Source organism: Mus pahari, chromosome 2 (assembly GCF_900095145.1).
Source record: "Mus pahari chromosome 2, PAHARI_EIJ_v1.1, whole genome shotgun sequence".
In the NCBI taxonomy this organism is placed as follows: domain Eukaryota; kingdom Metazoa; phylum Chordata; class Mammalia; order Rodentia; family Muridae; genus Mus; species Mus pahari.
Genome location: NC_034591.1, coordinates 103783154 through 103795433, shown reverse-complemented (window position 1 = coordinate 103795433; position 12280 = coordinate 103783154). Strand labels below are relative to the sequence as shown.

The window sequence follows — 12280 nt, the reverse complement described above, 5'->3', positions numbered from 1 at the left end:
ATCCCAGTTAAGCCTGGGCCAGATGGAGTCCCTGGCCTTTGTGTCCTATAAAAGACTCAGGTGGGGACTAGCACTAACTCTTCCCCAAAGACAGGCCTTCAATTCCCAGCAGCCAAGGAATCCTATGCTGGTGTGTTGACATACATACAGACAAAATCTATACACATAAAATAAGTAAACTGCACATATATTTATATGTAAAAAGCCCCTGTCTGTGGTTCCCGACCTGGGCTAGGGCAGACCTTGGGAGAAGGGGCATCGGAGGTCTGCGGCCTGTTTGCACTTGCTATAAAGGTCAGCTTAGCTGTGGGCTAACTGCAGTTCCTAGACACTAACCTTTATCTTCCCACCTTCCCTGCACCTAATTACTTTTAAAAGGATGCAACAGTTTTGAATCTTCATTTTGCCCCTTCCTATTACCTTGATTAATTTTGTCTCCCCTTGTGGAAGCTTAGAAACATTTAGGCTTCTGAATGTGAAAGGACAGGCCCAACTCTAGATGAGCCTTCCCCCTCCTGACCTCCTCAGCTGTTAACCACACAATAAGCCACCTCCTCTAGCTATAGTTGCTGATATAATTTAAAATAATGACCACCTAGGATTTGGTTGGCTGGAGAGCAAACACTGCCCAAAGCGACCCATTCTTTGTTAAATGAAATTGGAGGTTGCCTGTGGAGCCCGTGTTGCCTGCACCTGCCTCTGTTCTTCAAGCATTCACTGTCCTTGTGGCAAGAGGCATGTGCCTCCGTGTTCAGCAAGGAGCCAGAACCAGGCTGGCTAGCAACCAAGCAATGCTTCAGTTGGAAGTTCAGTGGGTAACCTGGAGTTGCTCCTAACCCCCGGTCCCAAAGGTGACCTGTACCTGTCTCCCAGAACCCTTCCCCTGACTTTGGGGATTGCATCTGTCTTCTTTAAGGGAGGCGTGCAACTGCTGAGAATTTTCTGGAACGTATGTTGTAATGTGAAAGAAGGACATGAAATGTGCCCTCAGATGTCACGTTCTGCTTTTCCAGTTCACTCAAGTCAAGACTGGTCTAGGCTCAAGGCTGGAGCGCTAAGGCCCCCGAGTGCTGTGCGATCCCAGCAGGGTGCGAAGCCGAGACCCTGGGAGTCTGGTTGTGCAGGATCAGGGTCCTGAGTGGGCTCGCTGTCCTTAGTGAGGTTGAAGACCGAGTGTGTGATCTGCCTCAGGCGCCTCCTGGTGCTGGGGGCGATGCCCGTGCTCTAGTTGCGCTTCTTCGGGGGAGGGACTTTCCCGTGGGCAAAGGGACAACCAGGAACTTGGGCTCAGTCTCCACCCCAAGACGGGGCGGGACTATCGGCCGGGACGAGGGTGTGGCAGCCGCCGTAGACTAGAGCCTGTCTCCGCACCAGAGGTAAGGGGCTTAGGGCAGTGGTCCAGACCTCCGCCGCGGGCTCTGGGCTCTAGGTGTGGGTCCTAGGCTCCGGGCGGGTGTCCTAGGCTCGGACCTAGAGATCGAGACTTCATTTGGGGAATCCTAGGCTCGGTCGCAGCTGGGGCCTGGAAACCTGAACTTAACCCCGGGATCCTGGGCTCGCCCGCCGTCCTGGGCTCGGACCTGGGAATCTTGGGCTCCCGCCGTTTGTCCTAGACTGTGGCTGGGGATCTTGGGCTCAGGGACTGGGTACTGTGACCAGAGGCGGTTCTTTGGGCCACCTGGCTCCGCGCCCTGGAAGCGTGAGGTCCTGGACCGGAGCAGCCACCTGGGAAACGTGGGAAGGAGCAGGCAGTGCCGCACGGTGCACAGCACTCCGAGTCTCCTGCAGTCCTTTGCTGAGTCAAAGCCCCTGGGACTCTGCACTGAGGATAAGCCACTGAGTTAACATTCTCTGAAGCTCACTCCAGCGCTACTTGTGTTACATTTTCTTTTTGCAAGTAAGTTTGCTTTCTCTTCTTCTTAGGGCGCTCCTCGCCTCTCTTGTAGCGAACGGTCTCCGCACAGTATCTGGCACCCGGGAATTATCTTATTCTTAGTTTTTATTCTGTGTCTGCCTGTGTCTACATTCTAACTCAGTTCTCAGTGCTTTGACCAGTTGGCGACTTTGTCGCCTAAGACAATTGGAAGTTTAACCCTCTGCTGGCTCAATGTGTACCTCAAGTGTATGAAAGCCTCCATTTACTGGAGGAGCACTCTGGGCCTTAAGCAACTGCGCCTTTCATTAAAACTGGGCACTTTAGCAGATGGTGGAAGGGTGGGTAGGATGGCCGGTTGTTACCTATCCCGCTGCCATTGTTCCCAGACACACTGCTTCCTTAGGTGGGAAGCAACTTCACGAATGACAGTGAGTCCCTAGAGAACGGAGGAGAGAAGGACAAGAGGGGAGGACCATGAATATACTTCAGTTGACAGCATGCCCCCAGCACACCAGAAGTCTTGGGTTTTATTCTTGGTTCCAAATAAGCCAGGTGTGTGTTTGCCTTTGAGGACAGTTTGGAAAAACTGACAGTCCCAAACCTAAGCAACACCCTTTTGAAAGCTTCGTTTTAGGTTTAAAAGGAATAGAATCTCAGTACTTCAGGACAATCGGTAGTTCAGGGTAATATTGGAGGGTAGCTGGACTATACGAGATCTGGCCTCCAAAAATAGAAAGACCCAGCCAACAAAAAACAAAATCAACACAAGAGTAGGTCGGGGCTGGAGGTCTTGGTGGTCAAGAACACTGGCTGCTCCCTCAGAGGACTGCAGTTGAATTCTCAGTACCCACTTCAGATGGCTCCCAACTCCCCGAAGCTCCAGATCCAGGGTATCTGACACCCCATTGTGGGCTTGGAGAACACACACACACACACACACACACACACACACACACTTAATGTAATGTTTTTGTAAAGAGTGTGCAGGAGAGGTTGTGAACTAGATTGAGATTACCACAGTCACTTGAGAGCCACTAACTTCAGTGATGGCCATTTTGCCATAGCCAGTCAAATCAGGTTTCTGTTGATTTCAGGACACACACACACACACACACACACACACACACACACACACACACGTACACTCACCCAGTGGTCCTAGAAACACAGAGCTATTAGAGCGAGGGTGATGATTTCCTCCTAGCTGGAGTCCCTGCTTTGGTCAGGGATCATCTTCTTTTTCTCTGAAAGCAGTCTGGAGATTAACAGGTCAAGCTGTGCCTGCCAGCCATCAGTACCCACAGGCTGAACCTCTTGGTCCTCCCTCCAGCCATCAGTACCCAGAGTGAGCCTCTTGATCCTCCCTCCAGCCATCAATAACCACAGGATGAGCCTCTTGGTCCTCTCTCTATCCATCAGTACCCACAGGCTGAGCTTCTTGGTCCTACATCCCTACATCCCAGGGCGCATTGCTTTGTTTGTGACCAGCCAATCCTTTCTTTTCCTGATCTTGCTTGCATAGTTATAGGCAACCCTGATCCTCTCCAAGAGAGATCAAGGTGAGGGGTCTGCACTGGAGATGGGTCATGCGTCAAGGAATGAGGGAAGCTACAGAGTGAGCAAGCAGATTTTCTCTAAGTGCCAGTTTCACCCAATTACTCGACTAAAACTATGTTTTACATTTAAATCATAGGGAAAATTGGGAGGAGAGCCCTTAAAATTGTATTCTTTATTTTATCTTCGATTTTGAGATAGGGTCTAAGGTAGCCCAGGCTGGCCTCAAACTTCTTGTGTAGCCAAGGATGTACTCAAACTTCTGATCCTACTGTCGCTGGTTCTGAATGCTGGGGTTATAGGTGTATAGAACCATGCCTAGGCTTATGGAGTGCTGAGGATCCCACCCAGGGCCTTGTGCAGGCTAGGCAAGCACTCTCCCAACTGAACCTATGTCTCCAGCCACCTAAATTATAGACCTTTTAAATCGAAAACAGGAAGCTTTCAAAAAGCTGTTGCTTGGGTTTGGGGCTGTCATTTTCCCCAAACCTTGGTGTTTAGAGTATGAAGGGAATTTAACAGGCACTGAGATGGTCTCCTCAGAGTGTCTTTGAGTAGTGGTCACCCTAGGCACAATATTCTAATTCTCCTCAGCCTGGAATGGGCTCATAACCTGGTACAGACGAAGACACAAGGCTTCAAGCCCCGGCCCTCCAAAGGGGTGGGACTTGTGAGGTGAGGCTCAAGTCCAACCGAGACTCTGGACTTGGTTCATAGTGAGCCTTGGAGTTCTGGCTTCCTAATGGAGTCTTGATCTGTGTTTTTCTTTCTGCTTCAACGTTCTCCATGGCAAATGGCCAAGTACAATAGAGTTGACCGAAGTAGAGCCAGGATGAGAATGTAGCTCTGTTGGTAGATTGCTTGCCTAAGATCACAAGACCAGTAGTTCAACCCCCAGCACCACAGTCCCCTGCCTCAATAGAAACCTGAAGCTTTTTTGACCAGGAAAGGGAAGCTGTAGTGTGTGCTTGTGGGGGTAGGAATCAGTGGCTCTTAAATTCTTGAAGGGCTTGGCATGTGGGCTTGGGAATGACTAACTCCTTATGATATTGGGTATTTGCTCATTGAACTTGAGAAAGTGGCTTTTGGGACCCATAGGGAGAGTATTGGAGCTGCTGAGAGTTCTCACTGCAGAGAAGGCCTGGGCGAGGCTCTGTAGAGCTGTACTGATAAAGCTATAAAAGATTCCTAATACTTCCTCAAACTTCAGGGTTCATCAAGCTCCCCTAGAAAGTCTAAATACTACTCAGATCCTTTCCCCATTCTTGTTTGCCTGTTTCCAAGACAACAGCCCTGACTCTCCTGGAATTCACTATGCAGACCAGGTTGACCTAGAACTCAGATCTGGCAGCCTCTGCCTCCTGAGTGTTGTGGTTCAAGTCATGTGCCACTATAACTGGCTCTTGCACTATTCTTAAAACAAAACAAAACAAAATTTTTTTGAGATGTTCTTACTGTGTAACCCAGGCTAACTTGGAGTTTGATATTCTTCTGTCTCAGCCTTCTGTGTCCTGGTTTTATTTAACTACAGGTGTGCACCATCATACTCTGCAGGGTCACTGTCCCAGACCAGTATGATGAACTGGGATCCCAAGACCAGCTTATTTAAAGGTTTTACCACGACTTCGCTGTGAGAAGCAGACCTTACAAACTCACGAACGAACGAACACACATGCTAAGCTGAATGACATGTGAAAATGTGATCTTCCATCGACTCTGATCTGTTATGTTCTACCTGTTACATATTATATGTAGTGTAGAACATACACTACATGTTCTAGGTGATGTGAATGAAGGGGAACTTTCTAAGACTCCCCATTCTGAAGGACAAATCTGCTATACCAGTCACATCTGCTTTGTGATCAGATTAACTCTCTCTGCATGCGTGTGTATGTGTGTGTTCCTCAGGTGACATCCTGACCTAGAGCCACCACATAAGCCAGGCTGACCGGCCAGTGAGCCTTGGGGATCTGTCTCTGCCTCCCCAGCAGTGAGATCATATGCACACCTACCATACCTCACTGTTTTGGTTTGGTTTGGTTTTGGTTTTTCGAGACAGGGTTTCTCTGTGTAGCCCTGGCTATCCTGGAACTCACTCTGTAGACCAGGCTGGCCTGGAACTCAGAAATCCGCCTGCCTCTGCCTCCCAAGTGCTGGGATTAAAGGCATGTGCCACCACACCCGGCTCATACCTCACTGTTTTAAAACTCAGTTTCTGGGGCATCAGACTATCCTGGTACTTGCAAGACACCTCTATACCAGCTACACTGTCACCCTAGTCCCTCAGTGCAGTCTTACAGGGCTCAGTGCTTCTAGGCTTAGCTTCAGCTCAGGGAATTCTGTTGTTTAACGTGATTGAAGCTGAGATGGATTAATACACTCCGTTAACTGCCGAGGAAGCCAAGGGCTGCTGAGGCCCATTATGGGCTGGTGGGGTATATAATGTTTTGGTGTCTGTGTTTGAACTGAGCTGTGATTTTGCTGTGGGTCCCCCAAACACCATTTCTGAAGAGCATTTTCTAAACTGAAAAGTTTCCATTGTTCAAGGTCAGTAATTTGTCACACTGCCTCCTGGGCTGGTCATAAAACATCTGTTGTGAATGTTGTCACCACCACCATAGGCCCAGACATAAACGGTGACTAAAGGCCAGAATGCAGGTGACGGTGTAGAAATCCTGTAAGTTCCTCCCCACTCCTCCCCTAACCCTCAGGCCTAGATGCCACCCAGAGCTGAGCAGTAAGATTCCAGAGAGCAGACACTTTCTGGCCCTCGAGGATGTGGTCCTCTGTGTGAGGGACCCTCCCCCTGGAGAGGGACAGGTGGCATTATTATCGGAGGCTAACCTAGAGCCTCAATCTCCTGATTCACTTGTGCCTGAGCTCTCTCCCATAGAGAAGGGACCAGGGCCTTTCCAGGAACTGGGGTCCAACATCTACCTCTTGGGGAGCAAAAGGTGCAATTGCATGTTCAGGGGCTTAGTGTTACTGTCTGCAGGAGCTCCTTCTGGATGCTTGGGAGGACCCGTTGATTCAGTAGTTATCATTCTTCAGTAGGGGATCCTATGATAGGGGATCGTAAGAATGTGACTAAAGCCATGGGCCCCCCTGACTCCGTGATTGTTATCCTTCATAGAGGTCCCCGCCCCAACACCACCACCACCACCACCACCACCACCACCACCACCCAGAGTGACTGAAGCCACCAGCTCCTTCTTGAGAGAAGTGAACTCAACATTCCCCACAGTTTCAAGAGGTTTCCAAACACCCTTCTGAGCCCAGGCAAGGATGTCTGGAAAGCGCTGAGGACCACGTGAAGGATTGCTCAGAAATTTGGTAGCTTGTGTCAAATTTTATTAGAAGGCATTCTAGCAGTTCAATTCTAGGAGTTTTTCTTAGATCTGCTCTGTGTGTGTGTGTGTGTGTGTGTGTGTGTGTGTGTGTGTGTGTGCGCGCGCGCGCGCGCGCGCACTCATGCCTGAGAAACTTCCTATCCGTGAAAAAAAAAGTTTAGTTGGCCCCAAACTAGAAGAAAGAACACAGTTCAGTAAGCCCTTTGTGATTACATGGAATTTAAAAACTAAAGTATCTATTTCTTGGCTAACTCAAAAGGATTTTAAAAACAAACAAACAAAACCAAAACCGAAAGCTGACTACAGAAGATCGGTTCTGGCCACATGGAGTATGGGAAATCTGAGCAGGAACTGTTGGCCTCAACCGATAGTATTCGGTATTCGAGTCACCTTCCATCACCCTTTCAGAATGTTGTGTTGTTCTAAGACCTATAGATGTGTGTTGACACAAATAGGTAATTGGATTACTTAAAACAAATAAACCCTACAAGTGCCTGGTTTACTGTGTCTGGTGACATGGAGGCTGCTTGGAACTTGCCGCTCACTAAGATGCTATCTCCTGGATCAAGAGGAAATTTTAGTGTATGTATTTGAGATTTTTTTTATTTTTTCAGTGACTCTTCCACTCAGGCTTGGATTTTTTAAAGGCAGGGTCTCCCGTAGCCCAGGTTGGCCCTAAACTGTATAGCCAAGGCTGACCTTGACTGCCGGTCTTCCCGGGCTTACCTCCCTGTTTCGGGTTACAGCCATTGGTACCACATCTGGTTTTATTGGCAGCAGTGGTGGGCATCGAACCCAGAGCCTTGTGCATGCCAGGCAAGCACACTACCCACTGAGCTACATACTAGCCACCTTCTAGCTTTTGGAAATGTACCATGTATTAATATCTGTGGTCACCCTGTGATACAGTCCACGCCAGAACTTCTCTTTCTGTTTAACTCTAACCCAGGTCTGCTGATTAATCCCTCTCTACTCCCTCCTCCCCTTGCCAATGAGAATCCCCATTCTACTCTCTATTTCTGTAAGTTTTCTATTCCACAGGAGTGAGGTAGTGCCGTGCTTGCCTTTCTTTGTCCAATGTTCTGTGTGTGTTCAGTGACTCCATTTCCATCCAAGTAGCTGTGAATGACAAGGTTTTCATTCTCTTTGTGTCTCATAGTACACACACTGTGTGTGTTCGTTTGGGTTTGCTTTGCTTTGCTTTGCTTTTTCTGTCCATCCATCAGTTGATGCGTGCTGGAGTTGGTTCCACTTCTTGACAGTTGTGAAGGGAGCTTCAGTGAACATGGGAGAGTGAGTGTCTTTTACCCAGTGACTTCACTTCCTCTGAGTTAGACCCTGGGGTGGGTGTGGTGGGTCATACAGAGTTCTGGTTTGAATTCCCTGAGGAACTTCCGGGCTGTTTTCCATGGTGGTTTGCATCCCCAACCAACACTGTGCAAGGATCCTGATGCCACAATGTTGCTTGCAGGAACTGGCCTTAGTCATTTGAATAACAGCAACCTGTTCCGGGGTCAGGTGACATCGCTGTGGTTCTGATGTAGTCTGCTCTGATGGCTGGTGTTGCTGGGTCTTCCCTCCAGCGTGCTTGGTTATTTGAATGTGTGTGTGTGAGTGTTTTTTTTTATTTTTTCAGAGTTAGCTATTTAAATTGATCACCTGTGTTTATTGAGGGTTTTGTGATTTTGTTTAGCTTTTATGGTACTGGAGGTTGGACTAGGGCCTCTTACATGCAGAGAAATTACTCCACCACCGATCCTCAGCTCTGGGGTCTTCTCAGCTCTGCAGTCTTACAGGATGTCTAGTCAAGTGTCCTAATGTCACCTGGAACTCGGTGTATCTTAGGATGAATGGGTGAGAAGCCACAGTCCAGCTGTTCAGGCAAATGTCCCATGCCTCTTTACCCTCTCTACTGAACTAGGATGGACGTCGTCTGCCCTGTCTCTTTACAGCTTCTCAGAACTACCTCTCTCCGTCACACCCTCATCGAACCCTTGGTATTTCCCATCCAAGCCACCCCAGCTCTCTCCTAACCTGGGCCAACGTGGCAGTGATTAGTAAGCTGTTAGGTTTGTCACTGTCCCCCTCAGCCTGCCCCAGAATCTCCTGCAGATGCCCTACTGCCCTGGCACAGACGGCAGCTACTTAGCAGGGACACCCCTCCCTTCCTCTCCCTCGTCCTCCTAATACACGCGTCCTTGACATACATGCACACTTGACATACATGCACACTTGACATACATGCACACTTGACATACATGCACACTTGACATACATGCACACGATTAAGCACACATCCGAGGATAATGCTTCCTTGGCTCAGCTCTCCTCTCTGCTGTCAACGGGGCACTTGGCCTCTGTGCCACCCACCTCCTCCAAGGAGAGCAGCCAACCTGTTCCGAAGGCAGATTCAGTTCAGTGTCGTCTTAGTGTCCAGCACTGGCGGGCTCAGTAAGGGCTGCGGTGAATAATCCAATGGCCTGAGACAGAAGGTGGAAAGAGAGTGAGCTCTGTCAAATCCTGACGGTGGCCAAGTGTCCCAAGTGTTTCTTTGAAGTGGATAGTTGCCAAGGACAATCTCCTTTTTTTAATACAATGTTTTGAGTGAATTGTCTTCCCTTGTCCTCCCCCTCCTCCCTCCTTTCCTCCTTTCTTCCCTCCCTCTGCCCCTCTCTCCCCCTCCCTCCCTCTCTTTTCCCTCCCTCCCTCCCTTCTAACAGTGAGTGGCAGAAGGAAGACACTAGGAAAATACACAGATCCTTTGTCGAGGATTACAAGGCTACTGGCTGTGCTTCCGCAGGTTGGAGAACAAGGTCTGACTGTAACGGCCTTGCAGTCATTCATGTCAGTTATGGAAAACAGTGAGCCACATCTAGAGTTTGTCCATGAGCTGCACTTGCAAGTTTGAGTTTCCTATAGTGAATTAAGGAACTGTAAAGGGATGGCTCAGTGGGTAAAACGCTTGCTCTGTAAGTGTGACAACCTCGGTTTGAATCCACACCACCCACATGAGAGCCAGGCCTGGCCACAGGTACTTAGCACATTTGAGCTAGGGAGAGGAGCTGGGTGGGTTTGGGGATCTCCCTGGCCATCCAGTCTGAATAGCAAACTCATTGAGATGGGGAAGTGATTGAGAATGGCCTCTACATACAAACCTATGTACACACACACACACACACATGCTGAAAAGAGGAGATGCTTCAGGCAATGCTCTGGTTACTGCCCAGGAGCTGCCCCAATTTATATGCCACCAAATACATACATACATACATACATACATACATACATACATACATACATATAAGTCAAAGGAGATGGGGACAGTTACCTTCAGTAATAGAGACTGAAACTAGGGCTATACCTCATTTGTTGAGTGTAGGCTTAGGATTTGAAAAGGTCCAGATTTAATTCCCAGCATCAGCATCAAAAACAAAATAGAAAACTAGTCAATTATTTTACCAGTATATCCAAAGCATGATCATTTCAATATGTAATCAATATAAAATTGTTAATGACTTTTTCAGCTTATACTAATATTTTATGGCTATAGCAATGGCAATTTAAATTTCAATATTATCTTGTCACCAGAAAAAATTGATATACATTTGGATTTCATAATATTTACAATTTTACCATCAATTCAAATGCTAAGGATATTTTAAACATGCTTAAGACTTTTTGTAGTAGCTAAAAGTTAAATACTAAAAAATTTATTTCATGAGTTGGGTATGAAGCTTAGCTGATAGAACCTAGCATTCGTAGAGCCTTGAGCTTGATCCCTAGCCCCACATAAAATGTCTGTAGTTAGGCATGACTGTGACCCCAGGACTGGGGAAGGGGGTAGAGATGGCAGATCAGAAGTTCAGGGTCATCCTTGGCTACATAATGAGATAGACAGAAGGCTCTGACCCCATCTTTTGTTAAATTTCCATTTAATATTTGAAACATCATTTTAAAAACTGGTTCATCCTCTCCAGGAGAATTTGATTTGAACTAAACGGCTTCTGGCTTTTAGAACTTCATTTGCCCAAGGGAACTCATGGGCTCCTGTGTCAACTCCATCTCTTTCTCTTTACAGTGGTAACACTGAAGGTCCTACTACCTGTCACTTCTACACGGGGAGCCAGCTTCTGTTTAAAGTTCTTAAATGTCAGCGAGACAAGATGGTGGCACACACCTTTAATCCCAGCACATGGGAGGTAGAGTCAGGTGGCTTTCTGTGAGTGGGAGGCCAATCTGGTTCATATAGTGAGTTCTGCTACAGGCAGAGCTACAGGATGAGGTCCTGTCTGTCTGCCTCTCTCTCTCTCTCTCTCTCTCTCTCTCTCTCTCTCTCTCTCTCTCTCTCTCTCTCTCTGTGTGTGTGTGTGCCTGTCTGTCTGTCTGTCTGTCTGTCTGTCTGTCTGTCTGTCTGTCTCTCTCTCTCTCTCTCTCTCTCTCTCTCTCTCTCTCTCTCTCTCTCTCTCTCAATATGTGTGTGTGTGTGTGTGTGTGTGTGTGTACTTTTTAAGCTAGAAAATAATTTAAGGTAGCTAGCTAGCATAGTGCATGTAAATCGCAAATGAGTACCTTGTGAGGTCTGTAAACTATATTCAAATGAACACATTAAAACTGGAAAAATATTCAAAGTGAACAAAGCTGCTGGTGCCAATTAGTTGCTCAGGGAACACTAGAGAGGGCGCATCCTGCCCGGCAGGTGTATTGCACACAGTACTCAAGGTGGCTTCGGTCCTGCAGGAGCAGGGAGTTAGTGCATTTTAAAACCCAAAATTAGTGCATATGGGGGAAACTAAGGCATTTTGAAGAGTGAAGTTATCAGAATGAGCAGGCTGGAGAGATGGCTCAGAAGTTAAGAGCTCTGGCTGCTCTTCCAGCGGACCTGAGTTCAATTCCCAGCACCTACACGGCAGCTCACAACTGCCTGTAATACCAGTTCCAGGGGATCTGACACCCTCACATCAATGCACATAAGATAAAAACCCTGAGTTTCTCTGGAGCTGTGTAGCCACAGCATCCGTTGCTCAGTACCATGATGTGTGGTTCATGGCTAGGAGGAGTCCAGAGCCAGGGAAAAAGGCTATCGATCAAGTCAGTAGGGAGCCCAAAGGCACCCACTTTCTAGCAGGGGAGGGCTGTTTTCAAGGGAGCTGCTCTAATTCTCAGTTTCTACCAGTTAAAAATAGTTATTTAAAAAAAAATTAAAAAATAAAAATAGTTATTTATTAACAAGTTATTCAATATAGTCCAAGGGAGCCTCAAATGTACAATCCTCCTGCCTCAGTCTCCTGAGTGCTGGGAATGACTTGAAGGACATTAGTCACCACAGTTACTATCTGATTCTCTCTGTCTGTCTGTCTTTCTGTCTCTGTCTGTCTGTCTGTCTCTGTCTGTCTGTCTGTCTCTCTCTCTCTGTGTGTCTGTCTGTCTGTCTGTCTTTCTGTGTCTGTCTGTCTCTGTCTGTCTTTCTGTGTCTGTCTGTCTGTCTGTCTGTCTCTCTCTC

General features: G+C 47.7%; 1 protein-coding gene across 2 annotated transcripts in view; it reads left to right on the top strand.

Moving 5' to 3' along the window:
* Positions 1-1302: 1302 nt before the first annotated feature.
* The window catches only part of Anxa4 (annexin A4), a 56291-nt gene continuing 45313 nt past the window's right edge, over positions 1303-12280 (top strand). The window contains exon 1 of one of the 2 annotated variants that reach the window (XM_021190349.1): positions 1303-1376. The gene's annotated coding sequence lies outside the window, so the exon portion shown is untranslated. Of the gene's footprint in view, positions 1377-1739; positions 1898-12280 lie in introns of those variants that run through there. The other variant, XM_029534952.1, reaches the window with a different exon arrangement.